The sequence below is a fragment of the Trichechus manatus genome, unplaced genomic scaffold, assembly GCF_000243295.1.
Source record: "Trichechus manatus latirostris isolate Lorelei unplaced genomic scaffold, TriManLat1.0 scaffold00026, whole genome shotgun sequence".
NCBI lineage: Eukaryota > Metazoa > Chordata > Mammalia > Sirenia > Trichechidae > Trichechus > Trichechus manatus.
In genome coordinates, this window is record NW_004443962.1 from 1,135,363 (window position 1) to 1,162,481 (window position 27,119).

The following is a 27,119-nucleotide window of genomic DNA, read 5'->3' on the forward strand; positions in this document are numbered from 1 at the left end:
TATGTGATATTAATGATATTGTTTGATAATTTCTGTATTGTGTTGGATCACCTTTCTTTGGAATGGGCACAAATATGGATCTCTTGCAGTTGGTTGGCCGTATAACTGTCTTCCAAATTTCTCAGTATAGACAAGTGAGCACCTCCAGATCCGCATCTGTTTGTTGAAATATCTCAGTTGGTATTCTGTCAGTTCCTGGAACCTTGTTTTTCCAATGCCTTCAGTGCAGCTTAGATTTCTACCTTCAGTACCATCCATTCTCGCTCATATGCTACCTCCTGAAGTGATTGAACATCAACCAATTCTTTGAAAGTTTTCTGATTCTCTAACTCCTGAATGTTCTCTCTTTGAAAATGTTTCCTGGCCATACAGTACCTAGAGTTGGCCACAGGGTGGCATCAGAGTTTTACTTTAACCAGAATATGCGAGGCAGGTGTGTAAGACACCTAAAAGCCCATACTGAACGGAAAACTACGAAAGATGTGTTGAAATTACCTTCATTAAGCAGGTTAGCTGCTTCTGACACGCTGTGTCAGGAACACAGCTACATCCACAGAGAAGAATCTCTGTTTTTTATTTGCTTTGTTTTATAGAGGCATACATGATTGTAAATTCATAGAAATCAAAGCTGAAAAGGCCTTTGACAATTATCTAGTTCAGCTCTCTTTTTTGAAAAGATAGACTATTATACATAAGGAGAAATACCGTACGGCCAATGCCTCATTGCTAGGTAACGGCAGAGTCCAAACTAGAAAAGTCTTCTGACCCCCAGGCCAATATTCCGGACTTAACAGAGAGCAAACTTTCTCAGAAAATGCATTTGCACTGAAAACTTGAAAAAAGTCACAGGAAGCTTTCTGTCTGTGGTCTACTGGCTTTCTGGGTGCACTGTGGGTAGAATTCTCACCTTCCATGAAGGAGACGCAGGATGATTCCCAGCCAATGCACCTCACGCACAGCCACCCCCGTCTGTCAGCGGAGGCTTGCCTGTTGCTATGATGATGATCAGGTTTCAGTGGAGCTTCCAGACTAAGACAGACAAGCAAGAAAGGCCTGGAGATTTCCTTCTAAAAATCAGCCAGTAAAAACCCTATTTGCTCACAACGGTCGGATGCGCAACAGATTATGGGGATGGAGCAAGACCGTGCGGCATTTTGTTCCATTGAGCCGAAGTTCTCATAAGTTCACGGCAAGTCGACAGCCCCTAACAGCAGCAATAGTGACACCAAATGCCCATGACCCACTCTGCAGGATGGGTAAATGCTGACAGAGATTCAAATAGCCCCTTTTATATGAGTATAAAGAGATGTGGTGTCCTATGACCACAGAGGTCAAGGTCTCCTGTCTGATGGGTTTAAAGACAATCTTATTTTTAAAACCTTTTGTTTTAAGCTAATTTTAGACTTATAGAAAAGTTAAAAATAGTCTAGAGAGTTCCATACACTTGTTATCCAGCCTCCCCTAGTGTTACTAGCTTACACAACCATAGCACAATTATCCAAACAGGAAATTGACACTGGTACCATACAATTAATTAAACTACAGACCTTATTTGAGTTTCACCCATTTTTCCACTAATGTCCTTTTTCTATTCCAGAATCCCACCCAGGACCCCTCTTGGTTGTTATTTCTCTTTAATCTCCGCCAGTCTGTATCACTTCTTCAATCCTTCCTTTCTTTCACGATCATGACACATTTGAAGGGCAAAAAAACAAAAACCAAACCCTCGGCCATTGAGTCGAATCCGACTCTTGGCAACCCCACGTGTGCAAAGTAGAACAGCTCCACCCGATTTTCAAGGCCGTGACGTTAAGGAAGCAGATCTCCAGGACTTTTTTCTTAGGTGCCTCTAGGTTGGGTGTGAACCACCAATCTTTTGGTTAGCAGTTGAGCGCTTAACCATTTGCACCACCCAGGGATTCCTTTCTGAAGAGTATTGATCAGTTATTTTGCCAACTGTCTCACAATCTAGGTTTGTGTGAGGTTTTCTCATGATTAGAATTTGATTACGTTGGAAAGAATACCACAGAAATAATGTTGTGTCCGTCTCTGTACAGCATATCAAAGTGTTTATGATGCCGTATCTTACTACTCATGATGGTACCTTTGATCACTTGGTTAAGGTGACATCTTCCAAGCTTCTCCATAGTAAAGTTACTATGTTTCCATTTGCAGTTAATAAATATCTTAGAAAGATACTTTGAGACTATATATATTCTGTTTCTCCTCAAACACTCGCCCAATGGCTTTGGCATCCATTGCCCATCTTGCTGGCAGCAATTATTACCGTGAGCTTTGCCTAATAGTGATTTTTCTATTTCCCTCTTCAACACTTATTCATTGGAATTCTTCTCAAAGGAATAGCAAGCCACTCTCCCCCATTTATTAACTGATTGATTCAATTGCTTATTTATATCAGTATAGACTCATGGATACTTATTTTATTATTCAACTTTGGCCATTAAGTGCTCCTTCAGGTTGGCTCCTGTGTTCTTTTGACAAGACCTCATCCTTTTTTGAGAACTTCCTTTCTTTTTGGTACCAAAAGATGTTCTGGGTTCATCTTGTATTTTGCCCTCCCCAGCCCTTGAATCAAATGCTTCTCCAATGTGTCCTGGTTCCGTTTATCAGAGAAGACTGTTCAGAAACTACGATCTAGTTACTAAGGGTGCTCACTGCAGCTGGGCTGTCATTGCTTCTAGACCCTCTCAGTCAGTAGATCTAGGAAATAGATGTATATTTACCAACACATGCATATACAGACATCTCTAGCTTCGTCTGTATATATATATATAAGGCACCTTCCTGGGTGGTGCAAGTTAAGGGCTCATCTACTAACTGAAAGGTTAGCATGTCAAATCCACCCAGAAGCACCTTGGAAGAAAGGCCTAGTGATCTGCTTCCAAAAGGTTAAAGCCTTGAAAACCCTATGGAGTAGTTTTACTCTGCAACATGTGGGGTCACCATGAGTCAGAATTGATTCAAGGGCAAGTGGTTACTGGAGATACACACACACACATACATACACACACACACACACACACACACACACACACACACACACATATATGAGCCCTGGTGAAGCAGTGGTTAAGAGCTCGGCTGCTAACCAAAAAGTCAGCAGTTCATATCCACCAGCTGTTCCTTGGAAACCCTATAAGGTAGTTCAACTCCGTCCTATAGAATCACTAAGAGTCCAAATCAACTCAAAGGAAATAAGTATGGGAATATAACAGTGTACAATAAACTGAAGGGTATAATTAATTCAAATTTCCTCATGTGAAGTAAACATAAAAACAGACAATGTATAAGATGCCAATGAAGTAATCAAAGGCAGATAATAAATCATGTAGCTTGAACATAAAATATTTTAGTCCCATTAATTTTATTGTTATTCAAAGCCTCAAGAAGCTAAAGGGTAAGGCATATCTTTAAAAATTCAGCACTGAAGACATTTTAACTCAGAATGGCAGATGTTCATTTATAAACGTATTACTATGCTTTAAAAATCCAACTTAAATCTATTACATTATTATAATGTGGGAGCTTGATGACTGTCATAAACGTTCATCACACCAGGATGCAGCTGTCACTCCTCTAGGCTATAAAAAGTCAGTTTTCGTCCACAAGGGAAAGCTAGCCACCCCTGTATGCCCCGTGTTCACTTTACTCCAGCCACACTGACCTCTTCTCTAGCCTTTGGACAAGGCAGTCTATTATCTTTGCACCTTTGCTCCAGCTGACCCTTCTGTCTGGACTCTGCTTCCTTCATACTTTCACATCACTAGCTTCTCATCAAGCAGCACCTCCCCAGAGACGTTGTCTGACATCCTCTCTAAACCATCTCTCCTCCTATGATTTATCACCTCCCCATACTGTTAGAATAGGAGCCCTTGTGGCACAATGGTTAAGAGCTTGGCTGCTAACCAAAAGGTCAGCAGTTCAAATCCACCAGCTGCTCCTTGGGAACCCTATGGCGGCAGTTCTACTCTGTCCTACAGGGTCGCTATGAGTCGGAATCAACTCCGATGGCCACGGGTTTTTATACTGTTATAATTTGTTTGTTAATATCATGTATTTGATTTTACCATGATTATTGTCACTCTCTTGAAGCCTTGCTCACTGTTAGACTGTCAAGACCAAGAGTGTTAAAGGAGTCCTAGTGGTGCAATGGTTAAGCGCTCAGCTGCTAAATGAAAAGTTGGCAATTCAAACCCACCTAGGGGCTATGTGGGAGAAAGACCTGGAGATCTGCTCCGGTAATAGTTACAGCCTAGAAAACCCTATGGGACGGTTCTACTCTGCCACATGGAGTCGCTGTGAGTCAAAATCAACTCGGTGGCACCTAATAACAACAACCAGTGCGTGTCAAGGGTTGGATGCTCCATAAACACCACACTCAGGCTGCAGAGATGTGCTTCCCAGGGAATGTTTCACTCAGAAGCACAGTCTTCATCCCTGGGACAGAGCTTGTCCTGAGTACCTGCCTTTGAGCCTATCTTCAGGAGCCAGGCAGTGGTGTAACTAAGTGCAGCTGACACCCAGACAAGATTATTTTTAAATACCTCCCTCCTATATATAACAAAGGAGTCCTGGTTGCACTGTGGTTAAAGCATTTGGCTGCCAACCAAAAGTTCTGCGGCTTGAACCCACCAGCCACTCTGCAGGAGAGAGATGTGGCAGTCTGCATCCGTAAAGATTGACAGCCTTGGAAATGCTGTGGGGCAGTTGTACTCTGTCCTATAGGGTTGCTGTGAGTCAGAGTCGACTCGATGGCAGTGGGTTTTACATATAACAAAACTATTTTTAGTAATAATAATAATAGTCTGAAAAATATTTTAGAGAGTGAAAATTTTATTTTCTTGAACCCATATATAATTAAGCTAGCAAAATATAATAACAATAATCTGAAATTAAATAATTACATGAATGTGCTTTTTAGAAAAAGGGGCAAATGTATACCGTGGTTTGTATTCTGTTTCACTGGTTTGAATTTTTAACACAAAAACTCCAAGGGGTCACTAGGACTGACAGAATTGAGGTGCCTTACATTATTTCTTCATCTTCACAAACCCTGGATTATTATTATTTATTCCAAATCTATTTAAATTCAGTAATAGGTAGATGCAAACTGTGCCCAAAGTGGGCTGGGATAATTCTGAGCCATTACTAACTTCTTCTCAAGAGGAACGCACGTAGCTGAGTTTGCATGCACTGAGGGTTGACTATCTAGCTGGATTTCCAAATAAAGTTCCATGTAGAATACAATATTTTAAAGGATAAGTACTTTTAGAAGAGGTCCCTGGTGGTGCAAATAATTTGCACCCAACTACTAACCTAAAGGTTGGTGGTTCAACCGATCCAGCAGTGCCACAGAGGAAAGGCCTGGAGATCTGCTTCCTTAAAGAATACGACCAAGAAAACCCTATGGAGCTTGGTTCTACTCTGTAATGCATTTGGTTGCCACGAGTTGGAATTGACTTAGCAGCCACCAGTTAATTTTAAAATGTGCTTATTTCAAGCTTACATATATATTCTTAAAACTTTACAGCAAGCAACCCTAGCAAAATCTCTTTTAGGGGCAGAGTATGTTATCACTAACATTCTTTAGAATTGCCTGTGCTTGGTGGTAATAAAAAGCATATAGATTTTATTTGGTTTTATTAATGTTTTTAAATCTTGTATAGAAATTGCACCCCCTTATTGCTGTGCTGAGATGGACCCTTCATCACCCCTCTCGTGGCACACCATTGTGCTCTCTCAGATACTTCCAGTAAAACTTAGTATTTCCTTTGATAACAAGTTCCCTTTCACCTAGAACCCTGGTGCCACTCCATGTTGTTACCCGGCTTTTTCTCCCTCTGATTTCTACCATCTCTTAGAGTCCAAAGGTCCCCAGAAGCCCACAGCTCAAAGTCCTCCAAAATAAAAGTTCGAAGACTTAAAGTCTTTCAGACACTCCCAAAGGACCAATAAGCTAAGACTTCAAAAGAGTATCCAGCTGTTTCAAAGAGGAAAGAAGAGAACTGGGAAAGAGAGAATAATTAGCACTGTCTTTACTCCAGGAAGGAGGAGGAGCTCATTTTCTCTCTCTCCTGCTCTCACCTGCTTTGTTCCTCTGTCCTGAATCCTCACCTCTCGCTATGTGTCCTCCGTCCTGTCAGAGATGCTAAAAACAAACAAGCAAAGCCTATGTCTCTATGATTTGGAGTTTGTACTTGCTATTACCACTGCCTACCTGGTACTTCCAAAGCATGAATTAAATTACCTGCTTACATATTTCCTATTCACTGCTCAAAAATTCTGCTCAAGTATCACCTGCTCCGTGAAGTCTCTTTTGATCTCTACATCTGCCCTCTCATGCCGACCACCAGAGGGATTTAATTATTTTCTCTTCTGTGCTATTTCTGGAAGAGAAGACACTTCTCTAAGTTGGGTGCTTTTCACTCTATTTACTGCAGTCTCTTTGAGGGCAGGGTCTATGGGTTTATTCGTATTTGTAATCCTAACTCTTGGTGTGTGTTCAGTAGATGAGTAAGTGTTTGTTAGAAAGAACTGAGGAAATGGAGGATGCAGGGTATGTTTGGGGGCCAACTGTCACTTGGCAGTAGAGAGAAATTCCAACCATACCTCACCCTTCGAATCAGAAATATTTGACTTAATGTTAGGAAGGACTGCATCATTGGTCTGTGTATGCCTTTGCTGAGTTATTCTGCTGCCTACTTCTAACACGTTTTCTAGACCAGGTGACTTTATTTGAAATCCCTTATCCTGAGCTGGTGATTCGTCTAGGGTGACTGAAGGCATGTGATCATCAAAGGCTGCATACATGGGCGGTGATTCCAGGAAAATGAATCCAGACGTGACGTAGGGTAAGCTGACTACACTCTATCTAAATCTCATCTACTCTGCAGAAAAGTAATAATAGTGATTATTAATTATTTACCAATATATTATTTTTCAAACGCATAGCAAATGAATAAGAGGGAAAGCCTCATATTGCTTCATAAGATAGCTTGGGGCATTGCTCTCAATCTCTTACTCCCTCTCTGTCATAGGATTATACATCTGGACCCATAATCCTGTGACTTGTCATACATTCTGGGGCAAAAGGACACATCCCCACCACACGGATTTGGGACTTAGCCACGTGACATGCCTTGATCAACAGAATTGCCAGCAGATGTTTATCATAATTAAGCAGAAGCTTTGAATGTGCAGTAGTTAAGTGCTTTGGCTCAAGCTTTCTTGCTTTTGCCCTCTACCACGAGAATACATGCCTTGGGTAAGGGCTACTCCTTCAGGATGGGTTCCAGAATGAAAAGTCACATGGAGCACATCCACACTAACCCCAGCGGACCTGCAGCCCTCATAGAATATGAGCATGTATGAAATATTTATTGTTGTAAGCCACTGAGCTTTGTGGTTGTTTTTTACCCAGCACACATAGAAAAAACCCTGGCAAACACATACGGTAAATTATTGAAAACTTATTTTTAAAAAATTTAAGGGCAGGGAGTATATCATAGCTGTATTTTTATAATCTGGCACATAAAAGAGACTGAATAAATATTTTTTTAAATGAATACAACTCTGCAATAAGGTAAAACAGGTTTTGTTTAATTATTTAGAAATGAAGACTTTCAAATTAGTTTTCCTTTGTGCATTGGACATCTGTTGTTTTTGTCGGCTCAGAATCTCTTCCCCTACTTCCAGGAATGACATCCATCCATTTTTAGGGGCTACTGATCCTTCTCTAGTCCAAGTGATTCTTATAAAGCTTCTAATCTCAGGACTCTGGCCTCCCAGGCCACAGTACTAGACACGTAACCCAGACTGGGCAAATCGTGTCGTTGTTATAGTCAGCGGCCATCGAGTTGGCCCCTGACTCATGGTGACCCCGTGCACAACAGGACGAAACACTGCCCAGTCCTGTGCCATCCCATGACAGTTTGTGGATAGGACCGTTGTGATCCCTAGGGTCTTCACTAGCTTATTTTCAGAAGTAAATCATCAAGCCTTTCTACGTAGGCCATCTCAGTCTGGAAGCTTCACTGAAACTGGTTCAGCATCATAGCCACACACAAGCCGCCACGGACAGACGGGTGACGGCCGCACATGAGGTGCGTTGGCTGGATTAGCCAACATTAGCACCCCATTTTCTCTGCTACGGTGACTGTTATATGGGGCAGGCACATGACCCAGGATGATGGAGTCCTTTCTTGAATTGGCATATACTGAAGTGGTTAGAGAAAAACCTCATCTTTTTTCTGAGTTCACACCACAGCCAACCGAAGCCTTGTGCAAACATGAAGAAAAAAGAAGCAAAACCAAGACAGGGAGAGAGCAGCGGAGTGGAGAGAAGGTTCTCAGGGCTCCTGAGTCCCTTGTCCTGTCCCTGAAATCCCTTATCTAACCTCACACGTGCGGTGCTTTCTTTCTATGAGCAATCCTGGCGTCCTTCTAAAAATCCCCTCTTTAGTTAAGTAAATTCAAATTGCGTTCTGCATCTGCAGCTCAAGGAATGCTCTTGAATACAACTTGAATTAGGGTAGCTTTCAACCATTGGTTTTACAAACAAAAACAGAGCAAAACATTAAATGTGTCCAATACAAAAACTTGGTCTATAAAACACAATGCTCTGTGAGCGTACCGCAGAACCCTAAATCAGTGGTCTGTTCTAGCTCTAAATGAGCGAGGATTGAGGATGGTTGTTCGTGGGCATTTCCGGAGCTTTCACTCACATCCAGAGCAGACCTTTTCCCTTCAATCTCATAACTGAGCATTGGTATACAGAAGGCTGAAAAATTTAGTTATGCACTTATCCCTTATGCAATCTGTGTAGGTGTCAATGAAGCAGAAAAGGATGCACTGAGCTCATGATTGCAAACCTTAGAGGATCTGCCATATCAGCTCATTCCCAGCTTCCAGTTCCAGAAGCACTGAACTAAATGCAGAAGATATGAGGTGAACACAAATCCCAACATGTTCCTACTCATTGACGGCAGTGTTGCAAAGCTAAACTAAATAGAAAAGTCAGAGTCCCAAAAGTGATTATGGATTACACTGTCATTGGAAGAGACTCATTTCTCTAGACTCGATCTCCTCGTTTCTTGATTTTTTAACGACAAAGGGATTGAAAGATCACAACTCACTGCAGAAGCTGTTCTTTTGACAGAGAAGTTTAGAGGGACAGAGCACAGCTTTTGTGAGTCGAAAATATGCTCTTGACCGAAGAGCCAGAAAACTACCTTCCAGAAGTTCAACACATGCAAGCCTGACATTGTTAAAATAGAGAGAGAGAAAGAGATAAAATCCTGCCGAAAACTAGCCCAGGGAATTCAGTCAATAATATTGCAACCTATGAGCTCCCCAATTCATTGTCAACTGGCAGAGAAATAGGATTGTTTTATCTCCACGAGAGCCTGAAGTTAAAGGTGATGTGACACCTGATACTGAGCCCTGAGACAGATATTATATACAGGGAGTCCCCGGTTTGCAAACGACATCCTTTCCTAACTGTCTTAAGAATTTGTAGGGAAGTCAGAACAGGTGCATATAGTTCTAATTTAGCCTTATTTTAGTGCAAAAAAAGGAGCGCTGGTGACACAGTGGTTATGTGCTCCTCTGCTAATCAAAAGGTTCGTGGTTCGAATCCACCAGCCGCTCCGTGGGAGAATGATGTGGCAGTCTGCTTCTGTAAAGATTTACAGGCTTGGAAGCCCTACAGGGCAGTTCTACTCTGTCTTACGGGGTCACTATGAATCAGAATCGACTCGACAGCAGTGGGTTTGGGTTTTAGTGCAAGAAAAGCCTCGAAGGCTTTTCAGTGATTTAAAAGCTTCACGGGCAGCAAGTGAAGTTGACTGTGATGAAGAATTTGTTGTGAGTTGGGGTTGGTTCAATCGTTTTAAAGTGAGGGCAAATTTATGTAACATTAAAGGGCAAGTATGAGCTTTCCGTAAGCTGGATGTTGAAGTTGGATGTTTGTAACCAGGGGACTGATGGTAGTAAATGTTCCCTACCTCCTTACCCAGGGTCACTCAACTGGACAAAAGCTTTCCAAGAACGGCCTAATCTTTGGCATCAGAGCTCACACATGAGGTTCTATACTTTAAAATGGAGGAAAATATAAAAATAATACTATTAACAAATTTTGTTATTAAATAATAACAAATTTTTTGGAGCTCTATTCTGTATCTGTTTATCTAATAAGCTCAATGCAGTGCCTACCTCACTTATTCTTCATAGCAACCTATAAGGAAAATATTATCTTTGCTTTAGAGATTTAAAATAAAAATGGAGCTTGGCAGTACCCAATGAAAAAGTGGTAGAATTCGGATATGAACCCCAGGTTGTCTGACTCCAAAGATGGATTCTCACCACCACTCCACATTACTCCCGATGAATTACTCATGGGGACCCACTTGATATATATTGGCTGAATGGATGAATCAAGGCATTAAGTGTAAATTCCTCAAAACCATCTTCAATGTGCCTATATCTATTTTTTTGGTATCAATTCCCACTGTGACCGTCCATAGATTTACCACCGGAAGTGCTAAGAGCTGGATCATGTGAAAGAGCTCGAAAGAAGTTTTACCTTTAAGATCTGAAGACAGAAGTAAGGTGACTTTATCAAGGTGACACACCGAGGACTGTGCCTGGAGACGGACCGGGCAGTCTTGTTTTGCTAAAGGGTGCCTCCAGGAGACTAATGAAAGTAAAAATGGAAAGACTAATTATAGCCAGATTGCAGACAGACTTGAATGATCTTCATTCTGAAGGCAATGGGGAGCCATTGAAGGTTACTGAAGGGAGGAGTAACATGATTGAAGCCATATATTAGTAATTGTCCAATAAGGACTTTTGCATGATTGAGAGTTCACATGGATCCCAAAAGGAAACAGAGGGAGCTCTTAAATTAGCCTAATTTGAGGAGGGTTTACTTATCAGGCACTACATACACAAGGGAGAGCAAAATATAGGGGAACCACAAGGAGAAGGCGAGAACCCAACCCTATGCCACTGAGTCGAGTCCAACTCATAGTGACCCTAAAGGACACAGTAGAACTGCCCCATAGGGTTTCCAAGGCTGTAACTTTTACGGAAGCAGACTGCCACATCTTCCTTCCAAGAAGGCAGGAACCCAAGGCTAGGACTAGCAAGATGTACCAGCCTAAAGGGAGAAGGAGAGAGAATGGTCACCCAAGCCCAACGGAGAGAAAGCTATATGTATCATGAACTACTCAGAAAAAAGTAGTGACACTCTCTCAGAGGACACAGGCAACCAGAGGTGGCCTCACAGAAAAGGAACCAGAGGACTAAATACCGTGACTTCACTTTCCTCTCTCCCTTTGATGTCTTGCCAGGGCTCCCCATTGGACAAACCCAACAGGAAGCCAGAGGGCACACGAGCCCATTGATGAATCCACACAGGTCAGCCTCCCAGGGACAAAGCAGAGATAGGAGTGTGGAGAGGGAATCTGGGGCATAAACAGAAGATATTTGGTTGAAAATGTTTCAAATAATGGAGAAAATTCTACTGCAATAGAGTCTACAATGGTTTTTAGTTATCTGTATCAACAGATATGACAAGTGACTAGACAATGATAGAATAGCTGAAATTACTAACAGTGTACAAGTGAATTTATTCCCAATGATTATGTAACATAATTATCTTCATTTTTAATTATCAGCTCATTTATATGGTAGCTCAGTACGCCAGCTATTGAGATTTGAGGGGAGTGAAAGAGTTATAACTGTCTCAGAAGCATACACAAGGCAATTTGATCTAGTGTGAAAAATTAGCTAATGATCATTATAGCAGACAATGTTGCACGGATAGTTAAGAATCATATTGATATTAATAGTCTAATATGCTTATTGATCAATTATATTGTTCAAGTTAATGAAATAACAGAAACCTCCCATAAACAGAAAGTTTGACCCTTCCTAATCAGGAGATAAGTGATTCTACTTTGTATCATTTAATTAGACACTTGATTCAATTGCCCAGACATTGCTTTTGCAGTGGGCATTCATATGTTACATTTTCATGCCACTAATAAGCACACTGGTTTGTGAACAATGCTGGCCAAAGTTCTATATTGAACTCTGCTAAGAACTGATAAAATTAAAATAAGCTTGGTAGGCAGCTGGCCTGTGATCTAGTTCCATTTCATCTCTCAAAGTTTGGGCAAATCTTTTGATCTTTTTACGGTAATATATTTGCTCTATCTAACCTCACATAGAAAACATATATTGAGCACTTACTATTTTCCAAGCACCATATTTTTCTCCCTTTTTTATCATAGTAACCCAAGAAGTAGGTAATACTTTTACTCTCGTTTTACAGCTGAGTAAACTGAGTCTTATTAACTTAGGTTCAGTAATTTATCTGTAGCCTAGCAGCTAGTAAATGATAAAGCTAGGATTTGAATCTAAACCCTGGCCTGACTTCAATTTTATATGGATGCTATACAACTCCTTACCCCATAATAGTATTTTGGGGTTCAAATGAAAACAAAAAATTAAACCACTGTATACAGATCAGACGTTATATAAATGTAAGGATTTTTGTTTTCTGTATGATGACCTCCATCACCAGTCTCTAAATACACCTTTTCAAGGGAGTAGATTCTAGTTCACTCTTCACAGAAATATCTTTATCACCTATTAATGGTTTTCAGTCTCTCTGTGACTGAGGCAAAAGTTTCAATTACTGGATTGTGGGACAGCATACTTGGAGTAATTAAAAGATATACACTAGCTGAAAGAAAAGGCAAGTTTAGAAAATTGGAAAAAATAATCTATCCTTTCCTCTGTGATCAGAGTATTGATTTAGTTGTTGCTCTTCAGGGTTGCTACTGTTTCAGTGTAACTGTTGACTTGCATGAACTTAAAAGAAACATTTTCTCACATTCCAGTCAACATGCAATATTGCTTTGGTGTAGTTTTCATATTTTGCTGTTTCTTACTTCTTACTACAAATTTTCTCTGCTCAGAAACTGCCCAGCCCAGTGTTCTGTAGGACAGATATTACTAAAACAGAATAAATCTCGGGTTGTATACCTTGATCAAAATATAGAAGCCCACTAGAAGCACAGTGTTTGAAAAACACTGTCCAACATCATGCGGATGTGTGCTCTCCTCTGCAGCTCAGCTCTTCTCTCCTAGTTCCTCTTTTGACAGATACAGGGAATTCATTTCTTTCGAACAGGCTATATGCCTGGGCCTCCCTTTTTTCTCCTTACCAACTTCTAAAGGCAATTATTCTACTTCCAAATCTCCTTCAAGGCCACAGGAGACGACACTGGTGCAGTCTATATTTAAAGCGCAATCCCACCATCTTTCCAGCAGGCAGCAACAGCCCTCCCAAGAAGTAGATCATAGGATGCTTCCCAAGCAGATGCCCTCCTGCCCAGAGTTCCAGTCTCTAGTATTAGACGCCTGGGGGTCAGATGTTATTGCAAGATGTGACCCATTAACACTCACATAAAGTCTCAGTAACACAGATTTAATCAACTTCTTTATTTCAGTTCTCCAACTCAAATAATATTATAAAACTACAAAAAACAAAAAAGTCATGGGAGACATCAAGCATCACCCAGTTTCTCTTTCACCAAAGTAAAAGAGAAAAAGTCTACAAACTCTTCTGTCTCCCCCTAAATAAAACAAAACATACAAACACGTACTGCTTGCTCCTGAATGATGGGTACGAATAAGATGGGGAGAAAAACAGAAGAATGAAATTTTTTACTTGGTCTGGTTAAACGTGATCATGTTTTATGTTCTCATCATCATACTGCCTGGTCCATTCAGCCCATTTTAATTGAGTGCCTCCTTTGTACCCAATTCTGGGGATCGCAAAATTTAAATGACAGTTCCCATCCTCCAGAATATTGAGGTGCCTAATATTTATAAAATGATTAAAGTTTAGGTGGGCTAGGCTAAAGAATAAAAACGATGTATGATGAAGACCCTAAATACTAATAGAATAAAAATTTAGGAATGTATTATAGCCTAGAGAGTTGGGGAAGGGTTCGTGGCACAGTTATAAGCCAGCCTGAGTTTGGAAAACAGATAGGATTTGGATTAGGGAAGGAAAGGGAGAAGGATTTTATTGAAGATCCTGCAGGTGGTGAAAGGATAATAGCAGGAGAGGGTATCAGTGCTCTGGGAATATTCAGCTGGCACCAGCATGTAGAATTATTTTCTATAAGGGTGGAGATAAAGAATGGGATTTGAAGAAATCATCTCAGTGTTGTATATTGACAATGACAGAGGCAGAGTATCGAGAAAAGAAATAGCCCACAAGACTTTGCATAGAACCCTTACCATTCTTTTCATCTTTGCCCATAAAATTCATTCTTACACAAAACTGGGACCATGGGACCCTAGCATTTCACTTGGAATAATCACACGTTAAATGTCAACATTAAATTCCTTTTATTCTCCTCTAGATACAATTAAGTTATTGGATGTCAGTACGAAAGCCCATAGCTAAACCCACGTAGAGACGAGATGTGATGCATATTGCTGTGCTCCCCAGTGGGTAAGACATATACTAATTAGTAGAGAAAACAGTCCTGTCTTACAAAGTACATAGACTCTGAGGCAAACACAGCTACCATGTACAGAAATAATAAGAGAACCAGGAATTCTGCAAATAAAGTTGCCCACTGAGTGGAGTAATTGCTAAAGGCAGAATGTAGACTGGGTAAACATTACGAGATCTCTTTCAATTCTTCCCAAAATGAACCAGTATAAAAAAGTCCTGCCCAAAGTCTCAATCACCAGCAATATCAGACAACGTCAAGGTCATCTGTAGTCTTATGCTATATATGATGTACTCTAAATTAAAAAAAAAAAAAGATAGGTCAGCACATTTTGAAATTTAGATGAGAATCCAAATTAGCTTAACTGCATTATCTTTCGACTTTTGCCTATAACTATTGATTAATCCAAGTGTTTTCTTTCTCTACATGCTGAACGAACACAATAGTCATGTAAAAATTAAATCAAAGGAGACTGTATTATAACTGGCTAGATCTAATCATGGAAGCAGGGAGGAGAGTAGCGCTGGTTAATGCTCCCTACGCTTAATTTACTTTTCTAAAAGAACATGCTGAATTTAACCTCCCCCTTAAAACACAGTAACTATACTGCTGACAGATGAAAACTTTTCTTCATTGCATGTCTTGTTCAGAATACTATATGTAACAGAAATTGCAATTCAAAGACCTCTAGGGTTTGCTCAGTAAAGACTTCATCAGCAGTCTTCAAAATACATTTCATATATAAAGTATTTTGACATAAAATACTTTTAAATACCCTTTGAAATTGGAAAAAGCTAAAGTAACTTGAATGGTTTAAAAAATATATCATTTATCCTGATAGTGGACACTGTGGGTTTTCTTTTCAGCAGACATTTTGTTTTGATAGGATTTACCACTAACCCTCACTCTAAGGGTAGACTCTAATCTAATCCAACCAAGGTAATCCAATCCATTTTACTTGTTTATGGTAAACCAGGCCTATACCAATCAATTAACGGCGTTTCCCTGGCCACAGATATTTCTTGAATTTTGTTCAGTAGTACCCACACTGTCTCACTGGGTGTAGTCCCAGTTTGCTTGAAGGAACAGCTTACCTATGCACAAAATGAACCAGCCTAACAACAAAGCCAACAATACTCTAGATGCCTAAGTAAGAAGATGAAGGGAAATCAAGTTCTTGTTGAGAGAGCTGACACTTGACAACCAACCCTCAAGCCTGGTCTACCTGTGGATTTTCCAGCAAAATGAGCCAGATAACCACCGTAGTGTTTAAGCCAGGTTCAGTCATATTTTCTGTAAATTGTGGTCAAAATCATCCTTATCACTACAACATGTATGCTGCCCAATTCTTCTCAGAGCCTATGTTAGTCAGAGACTAAGAAATTGAATCTTCGATTCTGCTCAGCTTCCAAGCATCTTTTTATTTGTCCAAAAATGAAGAGCTAAAGAAGAGGCCATCTGAAGAAGGTGGGTTGATTTTTAGAGGTTGCAACTAATGGAGTTTCCTGGGCCCAAGAGTTTAATACGATGTCATTATCACATACCAACCTCATCACTGCTGAGATTGGTGAGGGTACTGCACCTCATTAAAAGGATCATTAGGAGTTTCCAAATTCAGGTCTTGAATCTCAGTCATAGAAGAGATTGCATCCTTAGTCTGTTAGTATCTGAAAGGAACTAAGCAAAATGAATGTACTCAAGAAAAATAATTTATATATAAACATATTTGTATATTATTTGAGACCCTAGTTGCATAGTGCTTAAGAGCTCAGCTGTTAATCGAAAAGTCAGCAGTTTGAATCTACCAGCTGCTTCTTGGAAACCCTATGGGGCAGTTCTACTCTGTCCTATAGGATTGCTTTGAGTTGGAATTGACTCGGCACCAATGGGTTTTTTTTTTTTTTTTTGGTATATTGTTTAAAATTATTTTTTTATATGAACCTTTCAGCATTTATTTGGAAGATTAAAAATTCAACTAAGGAGAAGACAGGTTCCCTGGTAAAGAAGAAAAGCATGGAATATAAATCTTAAGACATGGTTGAATTCCTAACTGTTCACAGGTTAAGTAGATGAGATGGAAAACTCTATTTGAGCTTGTTGAATAGAAGAGGAAGAGCACCTTGGGAGAGTTGCTAGACAAGTATGTCCCTGAGAGAGTACTCTCTATTTATCACCACTGAAGTGAAAAGGTTATCATCTCCATGCAAAAGAACGTCCCACTATCACACGCTCTTTTAATCCAAAGGAAATCTTTCCATTCCCTTAAAAAAAAAAAAAAAAGAGAGAGAGAGACATCTGTTTTCAGTGATTTAGAAGGTGGTCTAGAACCTGATGTAAATATAAAATCAGATACACCAAACGGACCCTTCCATCCAGTCTTAACCCCCCCCCCCCAAAAAAAAACCACCAAACCCACTACTGTCAAGTTAATTCTGACTCATAGCAATGCTATAGGACAGAGTAGAACTGCTCCATAGAGTTTCCAAGGTTGTAACTCTTTATGGAAGCAGACTGCCACATCTTTCTCCCAAGGGTTTGAACTGCCGACCTTTCAGTTAGCGGGCAAGCACTTAACCACTGTGCCACCACGGCTCTTCATCCAGCCTTACATGTGATAAAAGCATAAGTAATGCTGAATGCCTTTCACATCTCCTCACAACATGCAAAATACAGTTAAGTTGTTGCTTTTATTACTTCATTAATCTACAATCAAATTTTTACTCATATCCAGGAGTTAACTTTTAGGATGTGAAATGCGTCTGTGAAAGGAAATTCTTATGTATGCTATTATCAGAGTGAATGGTTATCTGTGAGATCTAGAATGGGAAAAGTGCAGGTGTCTGGGGATGGACAGAGAGCATAGGTGCCATAGAATTGGATGCACTTTCCTGTGCTGAGTGGACAGACCCACACTGCATAGGTCCAGGGGACAATATTCAGATTGTATTTTGTGCGATTGGCATGTCCTGGAGCACAACTCCAGAGCATGTTAATGGTGTCCCAAAACTGTGCGGCACGTTGGCTCTTCCTCAGACCTGAGTTCAGTTCAAAGGCAACGATGTATTTCTAGAGGAAGTTTCACCTTCTTTGTATTTTTATTTTAAGTCTACATGTATTAAGATTAGCTTAGTGCCCCATCTTCCATACTCGATACCTAGGCTGCATGGAGTCAAAACATAGTTGGATCTTCTAATTCATTGTTTCTCAAATTAGGTAAGAGGTTGGGTAGGGAGTATCCATGGAAATTCAAATTTTACATTTTATATGTGTGTATGTGTATATATATATATATAGGAGCCCTGGTGGCGCAGTTGTTAAAGTGATCGACTGTTAACAGAAAGGCCAGCGATTTGAAACCACCAGTGGCTCCACAGGAGAAAGATTCTGCTTCTGTAGAGATTTACTGCCTCAGAAACCCTATGCGGACGCTATAAGTCAGAATCAACTTGACGGCAGTGGGATGTATACATATACGTCCACCTATAAACACACACACACACAAATATTTGTGAAGCTGCACGTACGTGCATATGCATATTTAGCTATACATCTGTAGGTAAGCAGATTCTGGGGCATCTGGATGATGACTTTATGACTGTCACAAAATTTTGGAACCAGTGTTTGGGTTTTTGATCATAATCTGTTGCACTCAAAGTCAAATCCAAATGAAATCACAGTACACTGAATGAGCAGTGGTCTGTAGTAGTTCCAATAGAGAAAACGGAGTAATCAGCTGACTTTTGAAAACTCAAGGATTCTTGTGCCGAAGTGGTAAGAAGACATTTCCCTTGCAGATGTCTTTCACAGTGAGAAGGTTCAATGAGAAATTTCCCTGTTCCCAACTAGGTCATGTAACATTTTAATGTACTTTTCAGTATGAAGCCTTGTTACCTTTACCTTCAAGTGAACAAAACAATCATGGAGCAACATGTAATTAAATTCAGCATTTTAGGATTTTTATCCAGCAGATATTCGGTTAAGTACGAAGTCTGGTTATCCCCAAATAACAAACAGAATTAAGAAATTATTAATATGATACCGAGCAACATGCATAATATTAAATTAATATTATTAATTTGAACTGAACTACTTCTGTATGTCTATACAAAACATTGTTTATAATTTCATTTGTAAATAATGTAATTTCATTTGTAAATAATTTAATTTCATAATTTCATTAGTGCTATAAAAAGAGGTTTATGCCTATATTTATGTATGTATATTATATGTAATAAAATAACTTATATTGATACGCAACAGCCATTAATATTGTTTTTCATTAAAGAGGTGAGTACCTTACCTAAGATTGAGAAGCGTTTAAGGTCTAAAGAATTCACACCAAACCAATGTGTAAAAGACACAAATCTTTCTAGTTTCCTATGCAATGATCCATTTTTGAATACCTACTTGTGCTAGACACTGAAATTAATCAGTGATCGAGACTAAGATATTCTCTACCCTTAGAGAGCTTACAGTCAAATAAGTGAGACAGCTAATTAATATGTGAACAAATTTTTTTTAAAACAATTCAAATTACATTTAGTGTATGAAGGAAATGAAGAAAGTCATATGATAAACTGAGTAACTAGGGGGACCAGTTGACATTGGATGATCTATGGAAGCCTCTTAGAGAATGCGGTAAGATGATACCTAGACTAAAACAATAAAAATTAAAAAAAATGACACCTAGACTAAAGGATGAGCCATCTAAGCAAAGTGTGGGCACAGGGCAAGGGGAATTGTTCTAGAAGAGGGAATAAATTTTAAGCCTCTAATATAGGAAAAAGAGAGTTCAGTAGTTCAGTGGTAGAATTTCCGCCTTCCATGCAGGAGAACTGGGTTCAATTCTTGGCCAATGCACCTCAAGCATAGCCACCACCTGCTGGTCAATGAAGGATTGAGTGTTGCTATAATGCTGAATGGGTTTCACCAGAACTTCCAGAATAAGACTAGGAAGAAAGGCCTGGCAATCTACTTCCAAAGATCAGTCAGTGAAAACCCTATGGATCACAACCGTTCGATCTGCAATCAGTCATGGGGATGGTACAGGACTGGGCAGTGTTTCATTTCATTATACATGGGATCACCATGTGTTGGGGGCAACTCAACGGCCTTTAACAACAACAAATGTAGGAAAAAGTTGGGCGTATCCTAGGAAGTACATGAAGAAGAATGTGCCTAGAAAATAGTGAGCAAGAGGAAGAAGACCGTGAAATGAGCTTGCAGAGGTAGGCAAGGGGCATCACTCAGGACCAGATTAAGGAGGTTTTATTGTATTCTGAGTGGAATGGGAGGCCACTGAGGGGTGCAAGCAGTGGAAAAACCTGATCGAACTTACATTCTAAGGACATCAGGCTGCAGTAGGTAAAATGGCTAGGTGTGCCGTTGACATAAAACTCACAGATGGACAAGAATGCAGCCTCTGTCACTCAGGAGCAAAACTGCTTTAAAAGGAACCACAGCCAAGGTAGTGTTCACAAGCACGTTTTATGTTTTAATTTGAATTGCTAAAATTATTATGAGGTTTCACCTAAAAAATCTAGATTTTCTGCATATCTAGGAAAAAAATCTGGAAGATCCAGAGACATTGAGCCTATATTTTTGCCTAGAACAAATTGGCTAGAGCTGAGTAGCAGCTGCCCCATAACCCCACTTTGAAAGTACAGTAATCTCCCATTTTTCACAGTCCTCTCAACTCCACACTGCCTGAGAAGTAGCCTACTTCATTCATATTTTCTCACCTGCTGGATGTATCTAATCTATTTATTATCCCTCCGCATAGGAACTAAACCAAACCAAACCCATTGCCTGAGAGTCAATTTCAACTCATGGAGACCCCATGGGTTACAGAATAAAACTGCTCCGTAGGGTGTTCTTGGCTGTAATCTTTATGGAAGCAGTTGACCAGGTCTTTCCTGCACAGAGCCGCTAGTTGGATTTGAACTGCCTGTCTTTAGGTCAACAGCCAACTGCAATCCGTTTACGCTACCCAGGCTCCTTCTCATAGGTACTACAAGCAACTAAAAATAGTCATAGCCCTTGAGAGCTGTCCCTATTGCTGCCTTGAAGCTTTAGTACAGATAATGTCTAACTTGATCGTTTTTCTAGACCTGACCTTTGTTCACTGGTCAACACTAAGTTCCTTTGCCCATCTGACCCTTCAAGACCATGCCTAGACACAAAGCATCAACTTATCCTGTCTCAAGTGCTTATCCATAGCCTAGTCCTTAGCTGCACCCTGCAAGCCAATACCCCAGGTTGAGAACAGGCTCACCTGTTCTTTCCATGTTCCTCTTTGAAGATACTCACACTTGGAATCTGTACTGCTTCCATCTACTGTTCAAGCCACTGCTGGGTGCTTTGTGGGGTGGGGTACTGTAGGTATAATCAAGTGTTTTAGGACTAAATAGTCCCTTCATGGTGCAAACAGTTAATGCGCTCAACTGCTAACCAAAACGTTGTCAGTTCAAGTCTACCCAGAGGCGCTTGGAAGAAAGGCTTGGCAATCTACTTCCACAAAAGCAGTCACTGAAAACCCTATTGAGCACAGTTCTACTCTGACACACATGGGGTCACCGTGAGCCAGAGTCAGCTCAACGGCATCTGGTGGATACACTGCTTAAAGTGCTTTACTTAAAACTTAACTGTAAATTTAAAAGTAAGTATGTAAAATCCTTACTGTGTATTACATACAGCCCCTTGGATTGATATTAACTGAAGCCTACTTCTAGTTTGATTGTTTTTCTTCCTTCCACCTAGAAAGCGGGATGATTTGGTGAAGTCGTGAAAAACATCATGGAAAAAAATAAATGTTTCCTCAACAATGTAAGAGCATTAGGTCATAGGACAGTAATACATGGTAAGTTTCTCAATAAACATTTGTTACACTAGTGAACGAATGTCAAGCTATTGGACATCAGGCCAGCCTTGTGATTCTGACGTAAGAGGATACAAAATGAAAGACTATGGTTGTATTCTGATTAGAACCCGCAAGTAATAGTTCAAAATAGTTCAAAAATGCCACTCACTTTCCCAAATACCCCTGATTACTTAACTGTTCACTGTGGTTTCATATTTTCCTAAGCCTATTTATAGCCTCAAACTGTAACATCCCTCCAGAACAATGAACTCCGTCCATTAATTACTTCCTGATTAAAGCAACACTTCAACTGGTTCTACACACGTTCTTGAAACAGACCAATGGATGCCATCCATAATTAAGGGATTATGGACCAATCTGGGGAAGTTTCCTAATATGGAAACACTATACTTTTTATTAATATGAAATATGAAAATGAATATGAAAATAGAGTCATCCAAATATTGCTGAACTCAGGTCGGAATTGTGCCTTCCATCCAGACTCCCCTTCCTTCCCTCCTCTCCCTCTCTCTGAGCAAAACTTCTTGGACAAAACAGATATTCAATTACTCTCAGTGTGAAACGGAAGTCTCTCAGCCCGTGAGCTTGACCTGCAGCAATACCACCTTGGAGATGACACAAGGTGTAATTCTGTCCTTTCTCTCAAGTTCTACCCATGATGGAAATCTTTAACCCTTGTCAGATTAATACTGCCACCATGTCATCAAACAAAATAATAGACAACCACAGGAGCTAGAAATGTGTTTTGTGAAGCTTAATTGGATAAGCCCCTTATTTTGCAGCAGCTTGTAGGGAATAAATAGCCAGGAAGCTGAAAGAGCTTGTACTCTGACCTGATTTCTAAGACTTGCTCAAAACATAAAGAGCCTCATATGACCATTTTCCTTCCTATGGAAATTTAGGGCAATATATGTAAGTTTTTGAAACCACATCTGAATCAACATTCTGTCCTTTTTTCCCTAACTCAACTAACTCCATGACAAATTAATTTGTCGGAAATCAACAACTGCAGGTTAGAGATAGAAAGAAAGTCACATGAAAGGCAAAATTGGGGCTATTTTGGATCTGTTAGCCTTATGATGGGATGTTTTAATTTATGCATCATAGAACTCTCTTTACACCACTCAGCCTGTAATTGCAGTGGCCCACAATGCCTTTCTGCTCTTTGGAAAAGCTGGCAGAAGTCATTGTAGGTAACTGATGATTTGCTGCAGCAAATTCACTCTAAGACATATTACCTGAATATTTTTTTACCTCGCCATCTCACTAATAATACTAACAAAAACAATAGTCATAACTACAACGTTTGACGAGCTTTAAATCATCAAAGGGAATTACATATTCATTTTCTCTATAAAAATTTCCATTTTTTTCCCTTAACTCTCTTATGAGCCCTGGTGGCATAGTGGTTAAGTGTTCAGCTGCTAAGCAAAGGTCGGCAGTTCGAATCCACCAGCTGCTCCTTGGAAGCCCTATGGGGCAGTTGTACTGTGTCCTCTAGGGTCACTGTGAGTTGGAATTGACTCAACGGCAATGGGTTTGGTATGGTTTTATGTGAATGTGAAACTGCACATTACATAAAAGCCCTTCCCATTCTTCCCTCTGAGGCCATTATTACTGTGGAGACACATCTGGCTGCTTTTCTAATATCTCCCCTCTTTTCCTCTTCCCAAAGATAACCCCATTTTTCTTCAGGGCAATCATGTGCTTAGCCCCAGGCAATGGATCAGCATAGATGTAAGCCAACCTTAATACTATACACCAATTCCCCGGCCTCACTTCCAGCTAGGAGACTTGGGAGGAAGTCTTTGGGGGATGTCTGGGAAAATTTTACTCTCCTGATGAGAAAGAACTGATGTTCCTGGCATCACTCTTTTTGCTGCTTTGAATTTGGACTTGATAGTTGAAGCTGCAACAACTATCTTAGAATTACAGAGCAACAAGTGAGAATCTGAATGGCAATATACTAGGGATGTCACTGTAGAAAGGCAGAGTCCGGGTCTTGACAGCTTTGTGGAGCTACTAAGTAAAAGGCAGCAAAATGTCTACTTCCTCTCTTCTCAGTTTCTGAGAAAAATCAATACCTATTTGATTAAGATATGTAATGAAATCTGTGACTTTTACACCTAATGTCTTTCTGATACAATTATCTTTCTGCAGAATAGCTCAGGGGTTCTCAAAACTCTTCCTTTGTTCCTTGTCTATTTCCCAACATCTACATTGTACTATAGTTCTCAAACACAGAATATTCCAGCCATCCCAAATTGCTCATCACTTCCCGAATTCGGAGTTGTCCATCACAGGTGTATGTCAATGTTTCCTCCTCCATCAGTGAAGTCCTTTGCCTTCCTTATATTTCCTCAACGAAACTTAACCAACATTAGTATAGGCATATCCCATGACTCAGCAATTCTCCTCCTAGCACATCACTAGGAGTTACCAACAGAAGTGCATACAGACATTCACCAAAAGACAGCTACAAGACTATGCACAGCAGCACTATTCCCGGTAATGCCAAACTACAAAAAACCCAAATGATCATCAACTCCAAAATGGATTAAAGTGCTGCACACAGACTGCCAGAAGAACAAACCAATCAGTCTCAGAAGGAATACAACTGAAATGCTCCTTAGTAGCAAGGATGAGAAGACTTTGTCCTGCTAGCTCTGGACACATCATCAGAAAAGATCACTAAAAAAGGATATCATCTTTGATAAAGTAGAGAGCAGGTGAAAACAAGGGGAACCCTCAATGAAATGGATTGACACCATAGCTGCAACAATGAATTCAAACATATTAAAGACCCTGAAGGTGGTGCAGGAATCGGGCAACGTTTTATTCTGTTATACATAAGGGTGCCTTCAGTTGGAGCCAACTCAATGGCAACTTGAACAACAACATTTACGGCAAAGATAATGAACAAACCACAGCTACATGTGACAATATGGATAGCTCTCATAAACACAACGTTGAACCAAGAATCTAGACACAAAGAAAAAATTCTGCATGATTTCATTCAAAGTTTCTAACCTATAGAGTCCGAGAAAGATAATTGCTGTCCTTGGGGAAGCAGTGCCTGGAAGGAGGAGGCATGCGGAGAGCTACTGGGATGCTGGTAATGTACTGGTTTTGATCTATGTCATGGTTACATGGGTGTAAGCCAAACTTAATAATACTGTACCCTCAATTATACCAAGTTGTATATTTAAGATCTATGCACTTCTCTATGTGTAATACTTAAATCAAAAGTTTTCAAAAACAAAAAAGAATACCCATGCTAAAAGGAATCATTAACGTATCGCATTTCTTCCACAATCCTTTTTCTGATTCATTCTTCCTTTCTTCTTTCTTTCTTATTCCTCTATAGCATTTTCTGCATAGCATGTCTATCCCTCCATACCATACCTACTTTGTAAGACATAACCCAGACTGCTTGTATTGAGGTGTTTGTAGATATAATGTTTTCCCGATAGGACTGTGATCTCCATGAAGGCAAGGGTCACACCTCTGTCATCTTACATTCCAATGCAGAAAATTACTCAGTACAGATTTTTGTGATTATGTTCATTCAAAATAGCTTCCTATGAAATATGAATACCAAAGATCAGCCATTCATTGTGCTTTTGAGTTTTCCTAATGTAGTAATATGGAAATCTGAAATTCTAAAGACAAATTCTAAGGTAGAAGCTGTATTGGATTAAAAATCTAAAGACTTCAGGGAGCAAGGGAGAATGAAGAAAACAAGATACATGGAAGAGATTAGTCCAAAGGACTAATGGACCATAGCTACCACAGCCTCTACCAGACTGAGTCCAGTGCAACTAGATGGTGCCCGGCTACCACCACTGACTGCTCTGATTGGGATCACAACAGAGGGTCCCAGACAGAGCTGGAGAAAAATGTAGACCAAAATTCTAACTCAGAAAAAAAGACCAGACTTACTGGCCTGCCAGAGACTGGAGAAACCCCAAGAGTATGGCTCCCAGACACCCTTTTAGCTTAGTAATGAAGTCACTCCTGAGGTTCACCGTTTAGCCAGAGATTAGACAGCTCCATAAAACAAAATGAGACTAAATGGGGCAAAACAGTCTAGGGACAAGGACTAGAAGGCAGGAGGGGACAGGAAAGCTGGTAATAGGGATCCCAAGGTTGAGAAGGGACAGTGTTGACATGTCGTGGGGTTGTTAACCGTTGTCATAAAACAATATGTGTACTAACTGTTTAATGAGAAACTGTTCTGTAAATCTTCATCTAAAGTACAATTTAAAAAAAAAAGGAAAGAAAAAGAAAAATCTAAAGACTTCACTTGCAAATCTTCACTTGCCACTTACTTAAGACTTGGAAAATTACACAGGTAATTCACTTCTCAGATCTACAGGTTTCTCATCTGAAATACAGAAATGCAGTGGCAGACGTACAAAAATTAGAATTATTGTAGAACCCACTGAAGTGAAATGACAAGGCTGCCTAGGGCGGGCTGGAGGACCATAACTAGGCATACTGGTTGAAAAGCTTTGCTCTAGAAAACCATGAATTCTTTAGAATTAAAATTTATGCCTCAGATGGGATCAAGACTTTTGTCTCTCATTCAAGCAACATGGCTGTGTCTATTGGTAAGCTGAGCTATAACACGAAAGGTAGGACTATAAGATAGACTGTTCTAAGCATTATCTGGAACCAAATAGGAGCATCATCCATCATCCATCATAAGAGCATATCTCCAAAACTGAATCTGGGATGCTGTTTTTATTTGTTTCTGTGGAACTTTCCTTGGCACTACAGGGAGAAAAATTATTTAAGCAACTTTATTTATATTTTACATCTCTAATGAGAAAGAGGAAACCTTGGTGGCATAGTGGTTAACAGCTACGGCTGCTAACCAAAAGGTCAGCAGTTGGAATCAACTAGGTGCTCCTTGGAAACCCTACGGGGCAGTTCTATCCTATAGGGTCACTATGAGTCAGTATCAACTCGAGGGCAACGGGTTTGGGTTTTTTTGGAATGAGAAAGAATTTCTGAACAACTGATCAATATTTTAGCAGGAAGGAAATACTTATTTCTCACATTTTCTTAATCGCTTTTTCTAGTTAAGAGATCATCATCATTAGTTAATTTATAAATATCATCTGATTGGTTAAATAATTAATGTTTAATTTATGATTAATTAATCATTTACCTGTGTTTTGTTGACTATGCAAAGACGTTAGACTGTGTGGATCATAACAAATTATAAACACATTGCAAAGAATGGGAATTCCAGAACACTCAGTCGTGTTCATGAGGAACGTGTACATAGACCAAGATGCAGTCGTTGAAACAGAGCAAGGGGATACTGTGTGGTTTAAAATCAGAAAAAGTGTGCAGGGTTGTATCCTTTCACCATACTTATTCAAACTGTATGCTGAGCAAATAATTCAAGCTGGACTACATGAAGAAGAACGCTTCACCAGGATTAGAGGAAAACTCATTAACAACCTGCAATATGCAGACGGCAAGACACAACCTTCCTTGCTGAAAGCGAAGAAGACTTGAAGCACTTACTGATGAAGATCAAAGACCACAGCCTTTAGTATGGATTACATCTCAACATAAAGAAAACAAAAATCCTCACAACTGGACCAATAAGCAACATCATGATAAATGGAGAAAATACTCAAGTTGTCAAGGATTTCATTTTA

General features: G+C 39.9%; 1 protein-coding gene across 1 annotated transcript in view; it reads right to left on the reverse strand.

Moving 5' to 3' along the window:
• FGF12 (fibroblast growth factor 12) overlaps positions 1 to 27,119 on the reverse strand; it is a 587,132-nt gene that overhangs the window by 343,682 nt on the left and 216,331 nt on the right. The gene's annotated exons all lie outside the window — the stretch shown is intronic.